Raw genomic sequence first — 6,800 nt, forward strand, 5'->3', positions numbered from 1 at the left:
TGCGTTTTGTGTGTGTGTTTTTAAACGAGTGAATGTGTGCACACAAAAGTTCATATTTGTGCATGTATTGTATGTAGAAAAACATGTTCTGATACGTTTCACTTTCCAGGCCTATTGCCATCTTTCAAAATCCCACATGGCTGCATGAGGTGTAATCGAAAACTGATATTTAATCCAAACATGCTCTAACAAAGTCTAAAAAAAATACTTGTTTCAACATGAAAAAGCTCTATTCAAATGTTGCCATTATATTTCCTCCATTTAACCTTGGCCTTCACATCTAACAGCATGGTTTTAACTGCTTCCAGACTAACATGAGAAAGAGTTCTGTTGTGTGAAATGTTAGGGGTGACCATGTGGGGCAAGAGAGGTCAGGGAGGGAGAGAAAGAAAATGGGGTGTGGCAGTCTTAGTTTTGAGTATTTGTCATTTAATAGAGAGTGGCTGTTTCTCTGGGAGCTCCAGGAAGATGGGTTTCTGGCTGGCCTCGGGGGCAGACTCTGGGCCACAGCCCGGGAGAGGCTGACGGAGTGTGGCCTTGAAAGAGAGTCTGGCCTGGTTGCTGTCAGAAGTCCTGGATTCCTGGGTGGGAACATTAGCTAAATCAGCCCCAGGAGGCTGCGCTGCGGTCATGGCTAGAAGGGATCCAGCTTTTGTCAAATTAATGTCCGATTTGACTTTTCGTAGCAGGTTAGAACTTACGCAGCAGGTTAGTATAATTAACGTAGCAGGTTATGAGACTTTTAGGTTAAGGTTAGGAGGGTTTGGTAAAATGCGAAAATGTACTTTAGAAGTTCATTTGACAAAAGCTGGATCCCTTTTAGCCATGACCTTGCGCTCCTGGGAACGTGGCCAAGAATTTCCAGCGCGCTCAGCAGGAAGATAAGACAGAGTCCAGAAACCTGTAGGTGAAGAACACAAAAGGCATAAAGGGTTACGCTGTGCATTAAGCTCAACTAAAACAGCTGCATATGCTTAAAAAGACATGAACACACTCATGCCAGCCACACCCACAAACAGGCATCCACATTGGGAAAAACAAGACTGCACACTTGCGAGTTTAAAACATACAGGCACTTGGAGTCAGCTGCACATTCCTGTATAGATATATCACAGGAAAAAACCCACACACAAAGGAGCTCATATGCGCTCAGCCTCAAGAAATTCACTGTACATCAACCGTATAGAACTAGTGCCACCTTGTGGTGAAAGACTAATTTGACTTGTACATTTCACTTTAATTCACAGCACTAATTTGTCATGTGTTGAGTATGTATTAATATTATTTTATTTTTTATTAATGGATCATTTATTTCTACACATTCATGATTAACTTTAGTTTTAGATCTATATCTATCTATTCGTTCCATTTGTCCTACCCAAAATAAATACGAAGAGATGCTGGCTTATGTTATGTGCTCAATGGTTCTGTGATGATTTTAATGACATTTTACTGCACACACCTGCAATTATTTAGGTTTGTTTTTCGACAATAGACAATGTTGCTATTGTGTACTGGTCGTTCCACTAAATGAGTCCCTTTTGCGTTTCTTTGATATTTTAAGTAGAAATTGTGCACCAATATTACATTTTAAAAGCCTGTTATATTAAATATAGAACACGTTTTTAATATCAACAAATACACTATGTACCAGAGGTGTGGACTCGAGTCACATGACTTGGACTCGAGTCAGACTCAAGTCACATATGATGACTTGCAACTCGACTTTGACACCAATGACTCGTGACTTAACTTGTGGACTTGAGCCTTATGACTCGACCTGATTTGATACCCTCCCCAAACCCAAATATATACAAATTATGCTATTAAAAAAAGTGCGCAGCGCAGCGCAGCGCATCAACTCTTAATTTAACGGATTACAGTGTGAATCGGACAGCAGCCAATCAAATTGTGTGTGGCAGTGCAGAGGAACGCCAGCGGGTGATTTCAGATGGAGCCCTTGGAATGATGATACCCAAAAGTATTATTTTCGGGTATAAAGACGACGCTGTATCAACAAAATACGGATTGCAATTTGCAAAACATGCGGGAAGAAAATTACAGACGGAGGTGTAACAATTTCCAACTTTGTTCGACATTTGTAGCTGCACAAAGAACGGTAAATCGTGGCTAATATATCCGACTGCTATCCATCACACGAAGTTGTGTGTTTATGAGTGTGTTTTTTGCTGGCTTGTGATGTCTGAAGCCTGTATTGTTATGTGCGCTCCTCACTACTTGCCTAGATTTGACTTCGTTTATTGACTCGCCAGCACGCTGTTTGGAGCTGGAAAAGATCAAATGAGCACATTTGTGGCAGAGTGCTTCCTAGAATGGTTGTGTACTCTTCCTAACCTGCTGATTACGGCGAGTGCTTAAACTTGTGATTGTGTTAATGCTTCACACAAATCCCACCATCCCCCTCTCTGCTGTCCTCCACAGTTTTGAGCTTTCTCCATTGATAATGAATGAAGAATGGCGGCTTATTTCATCTGCGGCACCGCATTCAGATAAACTATTCCAGATAGAAATTCGTATTCTAAAATAGTTTAAATTGTTTTCCCCCCACATCAATCTACACACAATACCCCATTATGACAAAACAAAAACAGGTTAAGATTTTTTTGCTCATGAAAAAAAATACAAAACTGAAATATGACTTTTACATAAGTTTTCAGATCCTTTGCGGTGTTGAGTCTTCTTGGCACACCTGTATTTGGGAAGTTTCTCCCATTCTTCTCTGCAGATCCTCTCAAGCTCTGTCAGGTTGGATGGGGAGTGTCGCTCCAGGTCTCTTCAGAGATGTTCAAGTCCGGGCTCTGGCTGGGTCACTCAAGGACATTCAGAGACTTGTCCCGAAGCCACTATGCGTTGTCTTGGCTGTGTGTTTTGGGTCGTTGTCCTGTTGGAAGGTTATCCTTCACCCCTGTCTGTAGCCCTGAGCCCTATGGAGCAGGTTTTCATCAAGGATTTCTCTGTACTTTGCGCTATTCATCTTTTCCTAAATCCTGACTAGTCTCCCAGTCCCGTGCTGAACAAAATCCCTACAGCATAATGCTACCACCACCATGCTTCACCGTAGGGAGGGTGCCAGGGTTCCTCCAAATGTGACGCTTGGTGTTCAGGCCCAATAGTTATATCTTGGTTTCATCAGACCAGAGGATCTGGTTTCTCATCGTCTGAGTCTTTAGATGCCTTTTGGCAAACTCCAAGTAGGATTTCATCTGCCTTTTACTTTGGAGTGGCTTCCATCTGGCCACTCTACCACAAAGGCCTGATTGGTGGATTGCTGCAGAGATGGTTGTCCTTCTGGAATTTTCTCCCATCTCCACAGAGGAACTCCATCGGGTTCTTGGTCACCTCCCTGACCAAGGCCCTTCCCCCAATTGCTCAGTTTCTGGGTACCCAGCTCTAGGAAGAGTCTTGGTGGTTCCAAACTTCCATTTAAGAAGAATGAAGGCCACTGTGTTCTTGGGGACCTTCAATGCTGCAGAAATGTTTTGGTACCCTTCCCCAGATCTGTGCCTCGACACAATCCTGTCTCGGAGCTCTACAGACAATTCCTTTGACTTCATGGCTTGGTTTTTGCTCTGAGATGCACTGTCCACTGTGGGACCTTATATAGAGAGGTGTGTTCCCTTCCAAATCATGTCCAATCAATTGAATTTACCACAGGTGGACTCCAATCAAGTTGTAGAAACATCTCAATGATGATCAATGGATCAGCATGCACCTGAACTCAATTTCGAGTCTCGTAGCAAATGGTCTGAATACTTATGTAAATTATGTTTGTTTTTTTGTTTTTTAAATAAATTTGCAAAAATGTCTAAACCTGTTTTCACTTTGTCATTGTGGTGTAGTGTGTGTAGATTGATTGATTTAAAATATATATATATATATGTTGTATACATTTTAGAATAAGGATGTAACATCAAAGGGTCTGAATACTTTCCGAATGCACTGTATTCAACTTCTCAGATGCATTCAGGTTCAGTTTTCTAAATTCAGATTCAAAACCAGAGACATCATCCTGGGCCCTCAAACCAACAAGAGGCAAGGTACAACCAAGCCCACACACACACACCAGAACAACAGTGGAGCGCACCATAGGCCTGCTGAAAGGACGTTAGCTGTCTGGGACAAGAGGCACACTGCAATACAAATACTAATTTCATATGCCTATGAAATGACATATCTTCAAATGACATTACATGAATGTAATACAATGTGCAAATTCCTTTTTAGGTTTTCTACATTGTCAAGGCTTGCAGTGTGCTCCACAACATTGCAATCAAAAATGTCATTCCACTGAATGACCAACTGAGACCTGATGAGCCCATGCCTGACAGGGAGTGTTTCCCACCACCCATAGCCCTGGCACTGAGGACCAGAGTCAATAGCATACACTGGGTTTAGGTATCTGTTCTTCCAAATATTGTAATCAAATCGACAAGGAAAACACATTTACATTGCGCCAGAATTTGTCTCACATGTTTGACACAATCAACAAGTTCTTTCAATTATTGATTTCTATATCAGACTGTTGCATACATCCTCCAGCTGCTGTTTGAGTCCAATAATTGATGTGTTGATCTCTTCTTGTTGTTTCAGGACTGCATCACAGGCTGACTACATTGCTCGCGTCGCGTAGCAAAATAAATGTAGAAATCTATATTATTCAATTATTGCACCCACGTGCCTGGGTTGCCAAGGACTAAAATAGAAGTCAGTTCTATTTGTGATGCAGATCGCGCTGCAAATCCTGCCTCTCCCATCTCCTCATTGGTTTATAGAAGCAGGTACCCCCGTGCCAACTCCTTATTGGTTATACCCACGCGGGGGACTGAAAGACGAACGAGGTCAGTGGCGATAATGCACCTAATTTATGAAAGTTGCCAATCACAATATAAAGTCAAGAGAAGAAAAAGCCTGGAAGGAAGAGATGACTAGAAACGATTTGATGGCCGTTTTATGTGTGGATTAATTGTCGGAGTAGAGGACCTTGTGCATTTCAGGTAAAATAACAACTCAATGTTTATATCCCAGGACAAATTAGCTAGCAACAGCAAGCTAGCTAAATAGGACAAATTAGCTAGCAACAGCAAGCTAGCTAAATATCCATAAAGGTTTAATGCTTTTCGTAATGTAATTGGTTCAGAGTTTGTTTTGATATTTTAACATGTGTTTGGCGACAAAATACATTTATGCTTGATGGCAACCGGTTTGGGTTCCATGTGAGACCTCTGCAATTATGCTGCCAATGTGCTGGTCCATAGCAGACAGTGAAGAGTCACTCTGCCCTCCTGTTTTTTTTCTTTCTTTGATTTCTCCATGTTGGCAAACAGAAATTAGTGACATTTCTTGCAGCTTTAAAGGGAAGGTTTGTGAACATAAATGGTCATTTAGGGTGGTTATTTATGTAAATGAGACTTCCCGTGCACTAGCTCAGTGTTTTAGAACGTGTCTGATTTATCAAGGCAAAATACTTTCAGGTGTGTGTAAATCAAGCATACGAGCAATTGCTAAATACCAACCTTTTTGTACTTGCGAACTTAAAAAAAAGACAAAGCTAAGAATCTCTAGATTAACTACCATGTAGTTATGAATAAGTTGGCAAAATGTCTTTAAATTGACAATTCTGCGAACTGTCTTGTTCAAGTTTTAAATTGATGTAATACCTGTTAGCAAAGGTGTCAGATTGAGATGATGTGCAGGAGCTTGCAGGGATTTGTAGTCTTTCATGATGTCTACTTTGATGCAAATTTTTGTAATCTGAGAGTAAATGGAGACAAATAAAATGATAAAAGTCATCTTCTCCGAGAGAGATTTAAATGGTTATCAAAACGTTACGCCAGGGTAAGCCTACACGAAACAGTCTTTATTTTGAAGTGTTTCTAAAATCCCCTATGAAAAAAATGAATGGTGGAAAAACGATTGGAACCGTTTCCCTGTTTGACAGCTAGGTTTTATGGGTATTATGACACTTCCAAATGCGGGTCTCTATAGGCTTTAGCTAAATGTGCGAACAGTCTTTAATCTGTCCTCCTCTGCGAAGTTGCAGCGCTTGACTTGGGCAGGAGCGCACCAGAGCTGAGTACCAGCATTTCAAATGTTCTACTGCTTGAGCTCCTGTTACTTTAGAAAATATTAGCTCAAAAGTATTGTGGAGCTTCTGGACCTAAATATAAACAGTACCTGCACCCAAATTGAGTACTGGCACCTATTTCAGACCAAGTCAAGCACTGTAAAACACCAGGATGTTGTCTCCGGTTTTCAATCTGAATTTGAAATCTGAATGCATCTGAGAAGTTTAATATATGAATTTACATCAACTTTAAATTATAGTTTGCAAACCAGGTACACAGACAGTGAATGCAATATCTACAACATTGAAACTAAATATATAAATATTTAATTGTAATATTCAATTGAATTTTAAAACGGAATGCAATATTAATTCAATTCAGTTTGAAATGATTAAATAAGTTCAATTTATGAATAAAATGTGTGCGTTACAAAATAAAATAATATTCAATTTCAAAATACAAAAAAAAAAAATATGGAATTCAAATACAATTTCTGTTGCCACTGAAATGACCCATAAATAAACAAACCACTCCCCCGCGTGCGTTTGCCAAGTTGCCCCAAATCCACCAGATGCATATGCGTTTTGAAAATATTGAACGCATGGTACACAGAACACACCACCACCTAGTGCGGCATCCCTAACGTAGCGTGCGTACTGCTCCTTTGACATTGAATGACTTCAACGTCAAAGAGTTTGCGGCATCTCGTGGACA

The sequence above is a fragment of the Oncorhynchus masou genome, chromosome 14, assembly GCF_036934945.1.
Source record: "Oncorhynchus masou masou isolate Uvic2021 chromosome 14, UVic_Omas_1.1, whole genome shotgun sequence".
NCBI lineage: Eukaryota > Metazoa > Chordata > Actinopteri > Salmoniformes > Salmonidae > Oncorhynchus > Oncorhynchus masou.